Source organism: Natrix helvetica (genome assembly GCF_964273705.1).
Source record: "Natrix helvetica genome assembly, chromosome: 2".
NCBI classification, from domain to species: domain Eukaryota; kingdom Metazoa; phylum Chordata; class Lepidosauria; order Squamata; family Natricidae; genus Natrix; species Natrix helvetica.
In genome coordinates this window covers 231087830-231107358 of record NC_138552.1, presented here as the reverse complement: position 1 = coordinate 231107358, position 19529 = coordinate 231087830, and positions in this window count along the sequence as shown.

Sequence of the window (19529 nt, the reverse complement as noted above, 5' to 3'; positions counted from 1 at the left end):
TTACATTCTATTTTATAACACTGCTTCACAGATTTATTTCACTGCACGAGAATTGAGCCAAGCCATCGCTCTGTCTCTCATTTTCAGGATATTTGCATCACTGAGGCAGACAATTTAGGCATCCTTTTTAATAGGCTGCTCCCATGACATCCTACAAGTGCTATGTATTGACTCTAAACAACTATTGCCATCCCCAATTGCTAACATACTTCATTAGCCATTAGGTCAGCTCTTGGATTGCTTTCATTGTAAAACTAAAGCCATTTCTGTTTCTAAAAGGGAGAGAAAGAGCACATAAGCCCTCGTAGCTGCAAGCTAGTGTGGTGAAGCCTCTATTTCAAAAGCAAAAACTAGAAAATTAGTAACTGCCCAGTGAGCATAAAGCTGTTGTTTTCAAGCAAAAAACGGGAAATGTGATACATCTATTTACCATGGATTAGAAAAAAGGCTGCAGCATTCCCCCCACCTTATTGGTGTGTAGAAGTATATAGCTGCCCCATTTTAAGGGAAGGATGGCTTTCATTTGTGCTTTTGGTGAGAGCACAAATGTATAAGATGCCCAGCTCTTTGCTTCTGAACTATCACCCAGAGTTATGTCTTTTCATAAGTGAGGACTCCCTATTATCTTGGTGTTCCTGAGGGGACTCTGGGGGGCCATTGCCCATCCTTGAGTTTCAAAGTTTGACAGTTTTTCAATAAATGTGAGATAATGATATAAAGAAAATGCTTAGGCAAAGGAACTTGATCCTTTCTCCCTTTGCAACCCTCCTCCTTCCCAATCTTAAGGAAACTGGAGAAACCAACTAAAGGTTGTGGATCATCTCATGTGACCGCAGTAGAAGGGAAAGTTCATTATATTTGGGTACCCTGTACAAGTGGTACAAGATTTGTCTGCTTAACATTATAGGATCTCCCCTCTCATCACACATAATATTTTGGTAAGGTTTTTAGGGAGTACTGGAGGGTTGTAGGGGGGAAGAGAGGAGAGAAAGGTCCTTTGTATCAGCTTAATTCCATTCCATGAGTACATGCATTGCATGCAGATGCTCAAGGTTGATCCATGAGATTTCAATGTGTTTTTCTTTAAAATGTGTTGTGCTAGACCAGGACTGTCAAACTCCCAGCCCACAGGCCGGATGCATCATGCACTGGCCACACCCACGCTTGGTTTAGCAAAGGGGGGGAAATCCCAATAGGTCACATGATGCCGCCATGACGGTGTAAGTTTGACATCCCTGTGCTGGAGACCCCCAGGGAGATGCTACCTCTCAGCATACACAATACTGGACTGCATGGACAAACAATCCATCCTGATAGAAAAGAGTTTTCTATCTACTTGTACTGATCATTCAAGATGCAATTTTTTTCAAATTATACCAGATGCTTTACATGTTCTTAAAAGCCAGGCGTTATATAACTTCATCTCTAGTATCTTGACTGGGATTTGACTCCAGCACTAAAAGCTATAATTTTGCTCATTATAAGCAGTTTCTACCTCTGTGGAAATAAGAAATACAAGATGGATGGTCCCAAATTTCTTGCTCATTGCCTTTTACTTGACTTCTTGTGGCAGAAGAAGCAGAGAAATTCCCAAGCTAAATCTATAAACCTGCATTCAGGATTCCTACACACTTTTAATGGCCCTTCGGTTTGCATGCAGTAAAAAGAGCTAACTGCTACAACAGCATCCCTCTGTAAAACTATCAATGGTTTTAATTTACTGCTGTTTGGCTACTTAATTTCATCATGGTTCACTGCTCTTTGTTTGCTTTTATATCTTCTAATTTGCTCTATAGGACTCCTACATAGAAGGTTCACTTGTGCCTATTTTCTTGTTTAATTTTATGGTATATTTCTTTTGTCAAGGTGTTAAAATGTATTTTAAATTGCAAAAGGGGGTGGGGGCAAATGATCTTCCAAAATATATATATATATATATATATAATTTGTGGTCGTGCCACATCTCCGTGGTGGGCATCAGTTTGCTTCATGTATGGATTGGAGGGGTTTAAAGTGGCTAATAATGCAGCTGTGGTCTGGCTTCTGGTTTGTGGTCGGGCTTCTGGTTTGTGGTCATCATCGGTGTGGGTTTGGGCTTGCTTTTTGCGTGGATGTGTGATAGTGACATCCTGTGTGGTTTTCGTGAGTGTGGGTCTGGTATCATTCTTTGTGTTAGGGACTCGTTTGTCAGTGAGGGCGGGTTTCCAAATGGCTGGTAGGCGGGAGGTATCATCTCGTTTATTCATGCTGTGTGGTCATTTTTCTATCTCAATAACTTCTCTGATTATTCTGTTGTTAAAGTGTTCAATTTTGGCAATCTCCAATCCATACATGAAGCAAACTGATGCCCACCACGGAGATGTGGCACGACCACAAACGCGAAGCCAAACAACAGTAACGCAGCTCACCAGCTCAAATCCCTCTGCAACTCAGACTAACACAAGCACAACCAGGCCCCCACCCAAACAGAACACGCCCCCATCCAATCAGAGCACAGCCAAACTCCCATCCAATCAGAGCACAGCCAAGCCCCCTACCAATCAGAATACACCTCCACCCAATCAGAATGCAGCCAAGCTCCCACCCAATCAGCTCAAACCTCCACTGGCAGTTAAAAAGAGGAACCGGCTGAGATCTCACATTGCTCCTGGAAGCACCAAGCCGGAAGCACCAGCCTGAAGATGATGAATGAGACTTCATCGAAACGTCGTGAAGATACTTCCAATTCTACGCGGGAGAAAACCCGAACAACCAAAGACGTACATACAAACACCCGCGAAAACCTCAGAAAACACACACACACACACACACACACACACACACACACACTTTTTGTGAGCTACCTAAATGTAATTGATTGATTGATTGATTGATTGATTGATATATATGTGTGTGTGTGTGTGTGTGTGTGTGTGTGTGTGTGTGTGTTACAACCCCTGGTATGCCCAAATATGGGAGGAAGCTCACTACTAATTACATCGGCCTAATATGCAATACAGCCCTGGTTCGAATCCCAGTAAGGGTATGGCTAGCTGATGAGAGCTAAATAGCTTGAAATGGATCCATACTAGTCTCCCTTTATTTATTTATCAGCACAAATACAACATACATACATACATACATACATACATACATACATACATACATACATACATACACACAGACAGACAGACAGACAGACAGACAGACAGACAGACAGACATACATACATATATATATATATATATATATATATATCAATCAATCAATCAATCAATCAATCAATTACATTTAGGTAGCTCACAAAAAGAGATTCTGGATGGTATATAACAATCAGTAAAAACAATAAATATGCAAAAACAATCATAAAAAATCATATTAACTTAAAAACACTATAAAGCTTAAAATGTACAAAGAGTTTAAATGTAATATACATATACACACATACATACAGTATATACAGTACATAAACAGTATATTGAAAGAAAGAAAGAAAGAAAGAAAGAAAGAAAGAAAGAAAGGAAGGAAGGAAGGAAGGAAGGAAGAAAGAAAGAAAGAAAGAAAGAAAGAAAGAAAGAAAGAAAGAAAGAAAATAACCATAGTGTACAAATATTTTTGCATTCCTCGATCTGATTCCTTCAGCTTGTTCTATGACTGTAACTTCCAGAATCCTGAGGCAAAAACATTGAAGGAATCCTGCTTTAACACATTCCTATAGAACAAGAATGTAAACTGAACACTTAGGTTTGGTTAAACTTGTTAAATAAAAATAAAATGAAACAGACCAAAGAGGAAGCATGGTGTAACACTTTCCCTAAAGTTCTTTTCCCTTTAAATTTACAGACAGAAATATTCAGATTATATTATATGATATTTTAGCCATTAAAGCATAAATTCATGATAGAGCTGATTTTCAGGGGATAAATTTACTGCTTTGAAGGTGATAGGGTTCTGTATCAAAGCAACAGCTATAATCAGGGCAGAGATCAAATAATTCCATTATTCCTGAAGCCAATTCTCATAAATAAGTAGAATCAGTAAAGGTGGTACAGATAACAATCTGCCTAACAACCAATAATTAGTTTGGGTGTTTCAATATGTTCAATTGGCCTCAGAAAAATTATTCATATAATGAACCTACTTTCAACATGATGCCCTGGTTTTAGTTTATTATGTAAATGTTCACAAGCATGCAACTAAATAAGATCATCCATATCTGACAATAAGACAGTAATCTGAACAAAAGCAACTATATTAAGTGGACAGCCTAAGCACAAAAAAATAGAAATTTCGTAGAAATGTGCTATATTGTCAGCAAAACTATGTTAAAAATTAATAGATTATACATAGCCTGCTCACATCTGGAAAAAATATTTTAGAATACTTTTTTCCATATTCTAAAAGCCACCACCTAGTGTAAGAATCAGACTTCCACATAATCATCTATGGAGACTATCAGTTATCCAGATTATAGCTGTCCCAAAGGTGCTTTTTCAAGACGCAACTGAACTCTCTTGTTTTCCTTTGAAGACATTTCACTTCTCATCCAAGAAGCTTCTTCAAGCTGAAAAGGCTTCTTGGCTGAGAACCAAAACGTGTTCAAAGAAAAACAAAAAAGTCAAGTTGCCACTTGAAAAAAGCATGCTTGGGCATGTTGTGAGAATGGCTGATGGTCGGATTCTGAAAGATCTCCTGTATGGAGAATTGGTGCAGGGAAAGCACCTCAGAGGGAGACCACAGATGCAATATAATGCAAGAGGGATCTAAAGGTTTTTGGAATGGACATTAACAGCTGGGAAACCTTGACCTCTGAACGTTTAGCGTGGAGGCTAACAACACAGCATGACCTTGTCCAATTAGAAGAGACACTTATACAGCAGACTGAGGCAAAGAGGCAGTCCCAGAACGAGTGAAATATGGGGGCTGGGCAGGGGACAGAATGTATCTGCCCTCAGTGTGGAAAGGATTGCCACTCCCAAATTGGCCTTTTTAGCCACACCAGATGCTGCTTTAGGACCTCTTTCCAGAGCATGATATTATAGTTTTTTTTAGACTGAAGGATGCCAATGATGTATGGTACTGTGTATCAAAAGCAGAGACCTAGGATAGAATGCTAATAATCAGAATCTCTCCTGAAAATACATAATGTTCTATTGTAATTGTCCTGTAGCACAAAGGTTACGATATCTGGGCTGCAAACATCAGTTTATAACAAATAAATACAGAAAAATCTAACCCTTTGCTACCATTCAGTGCTCATTTAGATTCCTGTAGCCCCACTTGCAATACTACTGCAATGCAATGCAGTATTTATCTATTTACAATATCATCATAGCAGCCCTTTATATTCTGGGTACATTATTATTTGGGAGTGAATTCCAAAAATTGCCCAGCAACAAATGCCCATTCAGTACCACCTGAAATGTCAGCAACCAAATCAACTCCAATAATACCTACAACTTCTTAAGATCAACATGAGAGGGAGGAAGAGAGCTGACGTCGTGACGGCACAACATGCGATCTTGGTGCTCCAAGATTGCAGTTGAATTTCTGCTGTTGGACGGTCCATTTGGACCTAAACCATCCCGTAGAGAGGGTGATTGAGAAGGGCACCTCCTGCTGATCTCAGGAACACCGCAAAGTCCCCGAAAGATCCAGGAATAGCCTTTTTTCCAGTGACAGAAACACAGCTAATGAAGCTGCTGAAGTTGGGACAGCTTTGGAATGGGAAGAAAGCAGAAAGAGAAAGTGTGTCGAATTGGTGAAGAAATTTTATTATTAGAGGAAGACTACCCAAGAAAAAAAAAATAAGTTAAGTTAAGATTGAAGACAGAAGACTGTAGGCGGCGAGATTGATCTGCATTGAACTTAGTGTGTTATCTTGTTTCTAATTTTTTTTCAAGGATGGAACTTTTGCAGGGGCTCTCTATTTTTTAAACTGAATGGATTAATTCTTTCTTCTTCTTTTTTCACGTTTGCTTAGACCTATGGATTAAAATTCTCCTTTTTATATATACTATATATAATGCTTGATTGCATTGATTGGATTGTTTTTGATCTCCATTTAAGGGTTTTTTTCTTTCTTAAACTTGGAATATAAAGAAGATAATAAGAAGGATTATAACAACAGGAGGAAAAGCAGTTACACTGCCACTTAGAGGCTGGAGGCTGGATACATTGTTTTTTTCTTCTTTCTCTTTGATCACTTGAGATTCAAGGTTCTTTCAGTTTGTTTACTGAGAGTGATAGTAAGAAGAACACAAGTTGTTTATACAGGTGCCTTTTGGGAGTTCTATCACTAGCTATTGGAGGGAAGAGAACATTTTGACTTGAAAGATAATAAATGAACCTATTTAAAGTTTATTAAAATAGCCTTGAACCCTATAGTGGCAGTGTTTGCAAAATTGAAAGAATGGCTCAGCAGCAAAAAGAAACTGTAACATTGCAAATGATTATGTTTGAAATTCAAAATCTATTAGTTGTGACAGAGAGAATTGAAAAGAGATTGGAGAATATGGAATACAAAACAGAAAAATCTGATGGAGAAACGGAGGATGTTTACCAAATGAAGAAAGTGGAGGACAGAGTTCAAAAGATGGAAGAAAAAAATGAGCAAAGAGGTACCAAAATTGTGGATATTGACAACAAAGTGAGCGTGGTTGGTAATGGCAAGAGCGGAATATGGAAAGGGGAGATGTATGGATTAAAACTCTACCCCAGACTTCAAGCACAGAAGAAGAAAAGAGAGAAAAATTGACGGAGATAAGGAGAGAAATCTTGACAGAAGCACTAGCGATAACCAAAGATAAGCTGGTGGAAAGAACAGATGTTGGGTTTCAAGCTTTTATGAGATACGAAAGGAACAACATGTTGCCAAGAGAAGTTTATACAAGATTTATTAAGAAAGTAACTAGAACATTAATGCTACAAATGGCAAGAGATATATTACTGGAAAGATACAGGTTGATGCAATGAAAATGTATAATAAAAACTAAGCTAAATTTAGTTTACTAGTAGTATGTATAAAATGAAGCAACAATAGCTATAGTTAAATAATGATTAATAATGATAACAATACATATTGTTAATAATGATAACAATACATATAGATATATTAGTTTGATAATATGAAATTTTATATAAACAACACATGGAGATCATAAGAGGAGGTTTAAAAGCTTTATCAAGAATATGTTATAAAGATGTATTGTGATTGGATGATTTAATAGAATGTTATCATATAATCCTATTCTAGATTTTGAATATTATATATAAAAGGATGTAAAAACAATTATAGTCAAATTAAGGATGAGATATAATAATTGTGATATACATGACTATAGGTGAATTTAAAATATGTGATTTGATATGAAAAGCAGGTGATGACTATGGAAGAGATGCATGGAAATGCTGTAACCAACTGACACACTTTCTATAATTTGTAATGGAAGATGATTTTTTTTAATGTTTGTTTGTCCTTGTTCAAAAACAAATAAAAATTGTTTTCTTTTTTTAAAAAGATCAACATGAGAGATGCCAGAGGCAAGTACAGAGCACATATGACTTAGTCTAAGTTAAGCGACATAGATTTCCCTCAGGAAAGTAACCCAGGAATGGGGATGATCTGCTACACTTCAGGAGAGTAAAGAGGCCATCCTATTTCTCTTGCTGAAGCCATTTAAGGCAGCGGTCCCCAACCTTTCTGGCACCAGAGACAGAAATGGAAAACAAGTTTCCCATAGACCTGGGAGGGGGAATAGGTTTCCCATGCAACCTAGATCCCATGCATGCACAGGTGAATTTTGCTCACTCACCTGCCAGTTGGACAGCCTGGTCCTTGGCCTGGGGCTTGGAGAACCCTGATTTAAGGGGTCCCAAATGAGTTTACATGGGACACGGTGGCTTAGTGGCTAAGATGCTGAGCTTGTTGATCAGAAAGCCGGCAGTTCAGCCATTCAAATCCCTAGTGCCACGTAACAGAGTGAGCTCCCATTACTTGTCCCAGTTTCTGCCAACCTAGCAGTTCGAAAGCATGTAGAAAAATAGGAATCACCTTTGGTGGGAAGGTAACAGCATTCTGTGTGCCTTCGGCGTTTACTCATGCCGGCCACATTACCATGGAGATGTCTTTGGACAGGGCTGGCTCTTTGGCTTAAAAACAGAGATGAGCACTGCCCCCTAGAGTCAGGAATGACTAGCACATATGTCTGAGGGGAACCTTTACCTTTACCTAAATGAGTTTAATCCTTCAGCCTTCTTATACATGTTGAATGCTGAGTTTCAAACTTTGGTGACTTCAAGGATGGTTGCCAGGGTTTGGCCAATAGCAAATAGCAATGCTATAGAGAAGAATTATTTTTGTCCTAGTCCTATAAAAGCCTTTGACCCTCAACTAGCAGTGCCAGGAAAGGCAACCTCTTGTGCCTATATTCTCATTCTTCTAGCACTTGGCAAAGTCTTTTTATATCTGCTAGGCTTTTAACATCAATAAACATTCCTATTGGATATCTTAATTTTAGTTAATTCATGATGCATTTTAGTTACTAAAGAAATCCATTTTGGAGTCCTTGGTCCTCTCTGAGCTTGGTTCTTTTCTTGCAGATGTTTCATTGCCAAAATAGGTAACATCATCAGTGCAGAGAAATATCATCCATAAACAGCAGCCAAATCAGGGGACCACCAACACTGACAGTCCCCACAGTTCAACCCTAAACTACAAATATTGTCTTCTATCAATAAATCCACCCGGTTATTACTGGGCTATCAAGAGAGGTGAATATTTAGTAACTCTAAAGCATTGTTTTCCCAGCTTGGAAACTTTAAGATGTGTGTACTTCAATTCTCAGATTCTCTCAGCCAGCATGCTGGAAGTTAATAGTTAATTAGAGTGGTCAATGTCTGGAACACTCTACCTGATCATGTTCTTAGTTCCTCAAACCCCCATATCTTTAACCTTAAACTGTCCACCATGGACCTCACAGGTTTTCTAAGAGGTCCCTAAGGGGGCATGCATAAGCGCACCAGCATGCCTACCATCCCTGTCCTACTGTCCCCATTGATATGTACTCATTTTATGTGTTCATGGCCATGTTATACTTAGTTATATCCATCTATTTGTACCAATCTCATGTGATAATGTCAATATCTATACTAATACCAGTTACCTTGTTCATGTTGACAAATAAATAAAATAAAAATAAAATAAATAAAGTTGAAGTCCATACATCCATACATGTTGCCAAGGTGGAAAAATATTACACTAAAATTTGAAAACACACCCTAATAAGTAAAAAGAATTATCCTGAATTTTTTCATTCCAGATTCTCTTTTTCCTTCCCAAAGCAATCAATGCATGAACCCCATTCTCACTTTTGGGTTGCAACCGCCTTCCCCCAAAAGTGGTTGGACAAACCTTCCTGCCTTTATTCAAAGCGATGACCAGCAGGTGACTCTAATACAGAGACACATGACTTCCTAATGTCTAATCCTTTTACCTTTCATCTGAACAAAGAGCTGTATTAACAATTCCTACACAAAAAGGAAAATACATAAGAAGATTGTTTATATTTAGCCGGCAGGGTGAAAGGCCAGTTGGTATGCTAATTGACTCAGAGTAACAATAAGCTAAATAACAAGCAAGAAAGGTTAAAATTAAGACTTTATGCTAATGTCAAAATAGCTATTTTTACAAAGAATGATGGTGTATTTGTTTAATATGCAATGCTTTGTTTTTGTGGAGCCACTTATATAGGTCTTGAAAATGCAGATTGTTAATATGATAAATTCCCTGCCTTCTAAACCTTCCTTTCATGATAGCTGTTTACATTGTCCTTGTGTTTCTCTGTGCACCTTTCCTAGAAGAAAAAAGCCAGAAACCAATGCTACTGGCTAGGATTTGAGGTTCAAATACCCTTTGCTAGAAGTTGCTAGATCAAATCAAAGGTATAACCAGTCTCTTCTACTGTAGCCAAGCATAGTAGCCAGCCTAAGGGAAGGCCACGAGCAGGAAAGAGGAGAAATAAGCATTCTTTGATTCCTCTCCGCCATCATAATGCTATAGTAGAGTTCAAAGAATTCATTCGGCCCTCAACTCCAACCTTCTTTTCAGTTCAAGGATCAAAATCCTTCATAACTGGCTGAGGGGTTTTGGGGGGGAGGGGGAAAGGGAGAGGGACTTCTCTTGACAAGATTTCAGAAGTGGTTTGCTCTTGCCTGCTTTCCAGATCTGAGGGAGAGTGAGTGACCCAATCTTTCCCAGCTGGCTTTGTGACTAAGATATGACTAAAACTCACAGTTCTCCTGACTTTTAGCCTTAACCAATAACCAAACTGGCTCTCAAATGGCCTCTGCTTGAATATATCCAGTGAGGAGAAGCTCACAACTTACCTAAGTAATAAATAACTCTTTTGAATGCTGTTACTTCTAGTTCTTTTTTCCTAGCAGTCAATCACAATCTGTACTCTGATAATTTGGATCAATCATTTTGTGTCCTGCATTCAAGGATCACAGTGAACGGCTCTTAACCTTCTTCTGGGTGACATCTTGTCAAGTATTTCAGGAATACTATTATATCTCTTTTAGTTTTCTCTTGTCAAGTCTAAATAGTCCTGATGGGAGGGGGATTCATTCTCTTTTCAGGAGACTTAACTCTGATTATTCTCATTGATCTTCTCTGAATCTGTTCCAGTTTGTTTGAATCCTTCTTAAAATGTGGTGCCAGGAACAGAGAATAATATGTAAGATAAGATCTGACTAACACAAAATAGTGGAAACATTGCTTCCTATGACTACATCCTATTAAGAAGTATAAAACTGCATTAGAATAACATTGTATTTGCCTTTTTTTACAGCCATATATTACACTAGTGACTCATATTCCATCTGCTGTTAGCTACACTTTCAAGATCCGTTTTCACAATTACTGTAACTAAATGAGGTATTTCTCATCCTATATCTGTGCATTTGACTTTTATTTTTCTTTAAGTTAGAAACATTGGTTAGTCTCTGCTAAGTTTCATTTGTTATGGGTGGGTGGATGGATGGATGGAAGATAGATAGATAGATAGATAGATAGATAGATAGATAGATAGATAGAAGATAGATAGATAGATAGATAGATAGATAGATAGATAGATAGATAGATGATAGATGGATGGATGGATGGAAGGATGGATGGTAGGTGGATGGATGGATGGATGGATGGATGGAAGATAGATAGATGGATGGATGGATGATGGATGGATGGATAGATAGATAGCTAGATAGATAGATAGATAGATAGATGATAGATAGATAGATAGATAGATAGATAGATAGATAGATAGATAGATGATAGATAGATAGATAGGGACAGAAAGACAGACAGATAAAATATTTATATTTACAGCCTTCCCATAATCTTAACCAATTAAACACAATGAATGAGGTTGGATTGTCAAAACCATGCTGAATTTTATTATGACATTGTTTTTAAGGTGTTTCAGAGCAGTTTCTTTTATAATCTGTTCTAGAATCTTCCTGATGTCTAGTAACTGGCTCCTTGAGTCTTCTTCCCCCTTCACCCCTTTTTGATATGTTTTTTTTTTGTTTTCATTAAAAAAAAACAATAGGACATTGTGTTGTTTCTTCAGTGTCAATCAGGGTTGAGGATGATTGCCATTGGTTGAAATTAAAGGAGGGTTCTGGCGGGAAAAGGTTGTGTTCTAATTGGTTGCCAGTTTGACAGCCAATGTATAAATAGCTGTCAAACCGGCAGGTTCTGTTCTGTACTCCTAGTTGTGTTGATTAAAAAAAGTTCGTGTTCAGTGATCACTCGCCTCAGTCATTTGTCCCTCCACAAGGAATATGTAAAACATTTACTTTCCTCCAATCATCTGCTGAGCCAGTTCAGAGTAGTGGCTAAAAACATCAGGCTAGAAACTAGGAGACTGTGAGTTCTAGTCCCACTTTAGGCACAAAGCCTGCATGGTGATCTTGGGTCTCTCTCTCAGCATTATGAAGAAAGCAACAGCCGACCACTTAAAAACATCCATGTCAAGAAAGGTGCAGGGACATGTTCAAATAGTCACAAGGAATAAGACTGACATGAAAGGGGGGGAGATAGTTCTACACTAGGGGGTAGGGTAGAGAATGCATGAGTACCGATCATTTTGATAAGATGGTGTTGCTAAGACACAACCTTATTCACCTCCCACAGTAGGTTCTCACACCAAACACAATAAAGCCTATTCCATTTCTAAAGAGAAGGCTCAAATCCTAAGAGAAACACTCCCATTTTCCCTTTCAGAAACAATATTGGATAATTTTTTAACCAACTGAAAGAACAGCAACACCAGTCTGAAGAAATTTGGTGTTGATCTGTTAGGAATGACAATAAGAAGGGCTGCTGTTTTAATCAACAGCCCCAGCGCTACAGGGAGGCTCTTCCAATTTGCTGTAGTGTAGGCTGACAGCTTACACAGCTGTTTCACACAGGCGGGGCAGAACGAAATCTAATTCCTTCTCTGGCAGCCCCTGCAGGAGTGATGATGAGGAACTTCTTGGAGAAGAAGGACAAGAATCACCTGGGTGTCTTTAATGACAGGGACCAATCACATTTTTCACCTTGCAGGATGCAGAGAGTTGAAAGATGATATGGTCCATGGCATTTCCATGAGTTTTCTTCTGTCCACCCATTTCTTTGAGAAGCGTACTGCTAGCAGCCCATTCCACGGAAATAGGAGCCTCTCAGTCAGATTTCCTGCTTTTGCTAGGAAACTGTTGTTTAAAGCCAATAAAAGTGGAAAACACCTTTGATTAGAAGAAGTCTGCCAACAGGAAACAGGCTCAGCTGATAAGCAATTGAGAAGGTCAGGAACATGGACAAGGCCTCTATTTGTTTATATATACAGGACAGAGGGAAAGAAAGATGGCTTCATGCACTTTGGTTTTGCCTGCAAGTTACAGTAAATTTGTAAATTGTCTAGTGAGAGAATAACTGAATAAACAAACAAATAATGTTTCATATCACTTGGAAATGTCACTTTTTGCACCAATATCAAACATAATGTAAGTTGCATAGACAAGCCTATCCAATATTGGTCATTCCCCACGTGACATGAGGGGGCAAAGAAAATTTATCGGCTGAATGCAAGCCTTAAACTTTAAAGACTATTTCCAGCCTTCAAAATCCTGCACAATTGTGCCACCGAAATGTGAAAGCAAAATGCTGAGACCTGGGAGTGGGTTTTCCCTTCCCTCCAATTTCTGGCAGGATATGATAGCTCCAGTAGGCTTAATGCACCTCTAAGTATTGAGGGGGGTGTTGATCTTGATCCTAAAATGTAGAAAGCAGTGCCCAAACGTCTGACCAGTGCTACCTGCAGTGACCTCATTACCTCACCAAGCAATGGGTGAGGGGACAAAAGGAGCTTTCTGTCCTTGTTATATGGCAATGCTCTGGAAAAGAATAACACAATATGGCTGCCCTTTCCAACCCAAGGATTCCCTCCCCAGTCCTCCCTTCCCCCATCGCCTTCTGACACAAAACCAGAAGAACAAGCAGGTGTTCTCCATTTGCTGCAAATTACTTGTGCTATTTATCAGATGTTATTATGGAATTATTAAAGGAAGGCTTGGCTCTTTTTACATCCTGTTTTTAACATTTAAAAGCGTGTGTATATTCATTCATTTGCACACCTCATTTTCTCTGCAGCCCAATACACACAGTAATATTTTCTCCTAAGAGGCAGTACAGGCAATTTTCATATAGAGAAGCTTACATCTTTGCATCTAAGCAGATAAAGTCAAAGTAGGGAAATGCCTTTTTCTCCCTCAGCTCTAAACTAAATATTCATGTGCAACGTCAGACACCTATCTATCTACTGCAAATTGTAAGGTGCAAGATCTAATGATGCACATCCACACAAACATAAATGCCGCTGTCTATATGTACATTGGTGTGGGTGGGGAGAGAAAGGGAGAAGGAGGGAAGAAGAGAAAGAGAGAGAGAGAATTAGTTATGGATATGGATCTACAGTATATAGATGCATGCAATTCCCTTGCAGCATAAGCAGCATTATGCATTTCTCAGGAAAGGAATAAAAAATAGGAAACCAAGTAAGTTAAACACAACAGATAAGAAAAATGGAAATAAAATCTAGCTTTCTCTAGTTGACGCCAGGTCCATTCACTCTACCTGTTATGCCTGCAAGCCATCTTTTCTTTTTAGACTTCAGGCCCGCCACACTTTCTACTGTGGGAAAGTGGGAGGGGGGGATTATATGGAATTGGGTGCTATGTAGCCATAATCACATCCTTCTTAGAAAGTCACCGTCATCTTTGTCTTGCACCTGTGCTGGATCTGGATGGGAGGAATCTGTCTTCGTGGCAGTGGAAGATTGGACCATGTGATGAACTTGTGGCTGTTGGGGCAGGATCTTGAACTTTCAGCTGGGTGGGAAAACCTGAAAGTTTTCAGATTCGGGTTTTCCCATATGTGCCAAAATAGCTATTTTAATACATTGGAATTTTGAGGACCTTTTGCCTGAGATTTTTATTTCATTTTGGATGCTATTTAGAACCCTGACATTATCCCAAATCTTTCCACTACCTTTCCATACCTTTCTGTCTTTGAAAACCATACTTGATCCACCTACACATCATCAGTTAAATTTAGCAAAGGGGCAACACAGAAAGAGAAGCAGGGCTACAACCAGTATGCTGAGCTGGAGAAGATCTTGGACTGAGATTAGGAAGTTCCAGGTTCCAGGTCACGCTGTGCCATGACAGAGCAGAGTGACTTGGGCCCAGTCGTTCTCTTTTCCTTTTCTTTCCTGTCTTCTTCAGAGGATTGGTGTTATGGACAAAAGACAGAAGAGGGAACACCATGTTTGCCCTCTTGGGTTCCTGAATGAAAAATGGGGTATAAATCAAATCAACCCATTATATATTTAATTAAATGGGAAATAAGATATAATGGTTCAACTGGTTGTCTTTAGGATTAGTCGTGCTTTATTTTACTTCCACATTAGTGAAGGGCAGCAGATTAATTGTGGACATTAGGGAGCAATATCTGGGCAGTTGGAACCCCCTTCCACTTTTCACTGTTCTTTTTGGCAGCCAAGGCAAATATATCATAATAGTACACAAAGAAAGTTGGACCCATTTTTCAGTTTCTCTGAATGGGACTGTTTTGTTTTGATTTTAACGTTTGTAGTTTCTTTGCAAAGGACTTGCTATTTCTAATTTTTCTTGCCGGGAACTGAGAATCTCAGCAATTTATTAGGAAATGGCAATCCTGGAGAGGGTTCTGGATGATAACCAAAAAGGGTTACAGGAGTCCACATAGCTGAGAGAATCAGGACTCTCATCAAAGTTCTAATATATTGCTAGATTCAGAGGTCATAGCAGAAACAGCAATGCTTTTTCTCTTGGAAAATTGTGAAGTACAGGTGGATTTGTAGGGAAAATGCAGGGAACTAGGGAGTTATTTTCAGAAGTGGAGCTATCACAATTGCACTATACAGTGAAAGGATAAGACATCAAAGGTTAAGTCAGTGGTGGGATTCAAATAATTTAACAACTGGTTCTCTGCCCTGATGACCAGCTGGGTAGGTGTGGCTTGGTGATCATGTGACTGGATGAGCGTAGCCAACTCAATGTCACTCACATCGATGGGTTCTTCGCCTTAGCTGTTACAATGAAATAAGGGTCAACCGGAGAGACAGTTTCTGTAAACAGGGCAATAAAGATTAGACTAGAAACAACACCAGAATTGTTCCTTCCTTACAGGATTAGCCTGTAAACTGGAAAAAACAACAACATGATATTTCTTCCAACAACTGGTTCTCCCGAATAGGTGCAAACTGGCTGGATCCCACCACTGGGTTAAGTCCACATTGGGGGGAATCTTAGCAAAATGCTCACTGCTGCCACAGTCATTTGTGAGAGGAATATATTAAAAAAATCAAGGGTAGACCCAACCCTGTAACTGAAGCTACTTGCATGTAACATGAGCAATTCAGATATTAAAATGGGCTTTGATCACACTCTTGCATCCCCTCTGGACTTTTTTTAATGACTCTTCTGAAAGATGCCCCTGCTTGTTCTTTGGGGCTGTTCCTCCATCTGAATTTCTGCACCATATCAAAATAATATTAGAGCACTGTCAAAAATTAAAATAATCACTTACTACATTAGCACTAGGTATAACATGGAAGTGAGGTGGGGAAAATAGATGAGTCCTACCACGATTCTGGAGCCATGCCAATCCCTAAATTATCATCATGGATGACTGTCTTTCTTTCAACCTAGAGACTTCTTACTCGTGACTGAATGCAGGCTTCATAAAAGCAGACATAAGGAGTGCCTAGATGCATAGTCTGGGATGAGGGTTTCATTAGAAGACCAACATTCTTACTTTGTGGAAAGATTAAGCATACAGATCATATTTATATGCTGGCAATCAGCCATTGCTTGATTAGTGTTACAACTTTGTAGTATGTGTCACAAAGAGAAATAGCCTCACAGGAGTTCTTTTCAATCCTACAAAAGATATTGGCTGCCTCTCTTCCTATAAAAAGCTCAAGCTACAAAGACTTACATGAGCATATTGATTAACTGAAGTTGTTTGTTTCTGTAATTGTGAATCAGCATCAACAGCAAGCTTTCATATTTGAAAAACCACTAAGGTCTGCCTTTTTCTACAAGTGAATTTTGTTGGACCATTATAATCCAAATTTTCGGCTTTACCTGTTTTGAGCATTTTGTAGTACACATTACAACTGCTCTCCAAACAGGCACCCTCCATATGTGTGAATAATATGTCACATCAACCTAAGAAAAGAAAAAGAGATGCAGACAAAGAATTACTGTAATCCAATTCTATCTGTATTATATGTATAAAAAATACAGCTGTAATTTCAGTCAGTGGCAGTACTCAGTTGGCCTTGTCTAGGCTTGGAAGCTAAAGAGAGTCATGCTTGGTTAGTACTTGGATAAACAACAATAAGTAAATTCCAGAAAAAGACAACAAGAAACTCCTGTACTATAGCCTTCTTGAAGTGTCAAGGTAGCCATTAGGAGTTGAGTATAACTCAATGACATAATAAGCTTAATATTTTGATTTATAAAGCCTTATGTGGCTGATACCTATGTACTTGATAGATCACCTTCTCCAACCAGATTTGATTCAGTTAGGTTACTACTGGTATACTAACTGTCCTGTTGTATCCATTTTTTGGTAGCAGGACTAGTTAAGATGGTTTGTCCGAATGAATCTTATTGGTTTCCAGTGGGCATGTGATATGGAGGAATACAGAGATAACCAGAAGGAATGCAGGTGCCATTAAGGGAAGAGAAACTTCATTCAGGGAAGGGGAAAAGCATGAGGGGGAAAATGCTCAAAATAATCCTGCCTTGATTCTTTTTATATATATATAAAGTTTTTTTTATTTTTTCATTTTCATAATATATAACTACATGTTTACTATTACATAATCAACATTGCATTATATTATTAAATGTTTACATCAATTCATCTTACCATCAACTCCCAAAAACAATTATTGGCTCTTCTGCTCTCCATACACCATATTTATCCATCACTTTCTTCTCCCTCTCTCCTCCTCCTCCCTACCTCCTTTCTTCCATCTGTCATCCTTCTCTTCTCTACTTCCCCTTTCTCTCTCCTTCTCCTCTCTCCCCTTTCCACTCCTTCTTTCTCTCCTCCTCTTCCCCCCTGCCCTCTCTCCTATCCCTCTCTTCTTCCCTTACCTCTCTCCTCTACTTCATACTCTTCATCTCATTTACTTGGTGTATTTCATCTTCCAAACGAGTTCCATTTTATGTTGATGGTATTTATAATTCATTTTCAATATACATATTTAATTTTAACATATATCTTCCTCCTTTTTTTAAAAAAGAGAAAAATGTATACATATATATACTCATTTTAAATGCCCCCCTCCCAGCCTAGTTTTGGCCGAGATATAGACCTGGTTACAATTCCCAGCTATTCTCATCATTATATTTATATAATTATGCATCCTTACACACACACACACACACACACACACACACACACACTTTGTGATTCTGTCTTTAAATCTCAATAGTTTCCCATTGTAAGTATATTTCATGTTCCCTCTCCATTTTTCCATATCTTGGTTTGGGTTACCCTTAATTGTCTATAAATAGCAATCCTTACTGTTCAATGTTCATTACAATTTCCTTATTCTACTATATAGAATAACAAGTGGTACACATCTCACTTTGTTCATCATCTTAGAAGTTCTATATATGTCCATATTTCATATATTTTAACCCATGCTTAATTGTCCTTCTATTGTCATATTCAATCAATTAGCAACTTAATTAGCAGTTTAATTATCATGTATAAAACTGAATATCAAACCTGTGCTTTGCAATCTCCCCATATCAGTTTCATATTTGTCCATATTCCATATATTTAACCTTTATTTAATTAATTTCGCTTATCATATTTAATCAATTATTGTCATATTTAGGAGTAAACCCCTTTTCTCAGCTTTATATTTTCCTATATAACAATTTCTAGTTGTCTGATTTTTTCTTAGTAAGTCTTTTGTCGCACTTCTCTATTCCTGTCTTCTCCCTTTTCTTTGTTTTGACATGTCCACCCTCTTCAATTTTCCCCAAGCCACCGTCAAAAAAATCTTTATGTTTCCCTTTGCTTGGGGCATAATCTCCTTCTTCAGTTTTCCTTATGCCACTGTCACCCTCCAAAAATCTTTTGTCTACTTTTTATTTCATTTTGTTGGGGCACATCCCCCCTTTTCAATTTCCCCTATACCACTGCCAAACCCAATGGAGTTTTTTCTCTGCTTCTTGTTTTCCACCGTTTCTACCCCTTCATAATCTCTTCCCCCCTTCTTCTTTCCCTTCTTTAAATACCTGCTTCTCTGAATTCAGAATTCTATTTAGACTTGATTTTAATGATTTATGTATATTTTTTTCATAATTTCACATAGTTCTTCAAATTCCCACCTTTCCATTATGTCCAGTTCCAAAGTTACTGTTAATTATACAGTTCTTATTTCAGAGTTCTGGTCCACCTTAAATTTATCTAATTCAGCTGCTGTGGAGAAGAGCAATGGGAGCTATCTTGGTCTTTTGTTCTTTCTTAATGTCCAGTTCCAAAATTGCAGTTAGTTATACAGTTCTTATTTCATATTTCTGGACCAGCTTAAATTTAGCTAATTCAACTAATGTGAAAATGGAAGAAAAGCTGGAGCCATCTTGATCTTTTGCAGAAAAGAAAAAAAAAACTTTGTATTTTCTCAGTTCTTGATTTTGTTATTATTTTTTCCCTTGCTGCCTTCCACCTCTTATTGTTTGTAGTTGCTCAAAATATATTAACTGGAACAAACTTGCATACAGCCAGACTCGGGTATTTTTCTCTTCACCTCCTGCTTTTCCAGGTTCCGATTTATGGCACTTGGTTAATTAAAACTTCCTGCACAGACAAAATTAGGTTATCAGCTATCAGTAAGAAAATAGTGCTTTTTTCTTGATTTTTCTCCCTTGTTGCA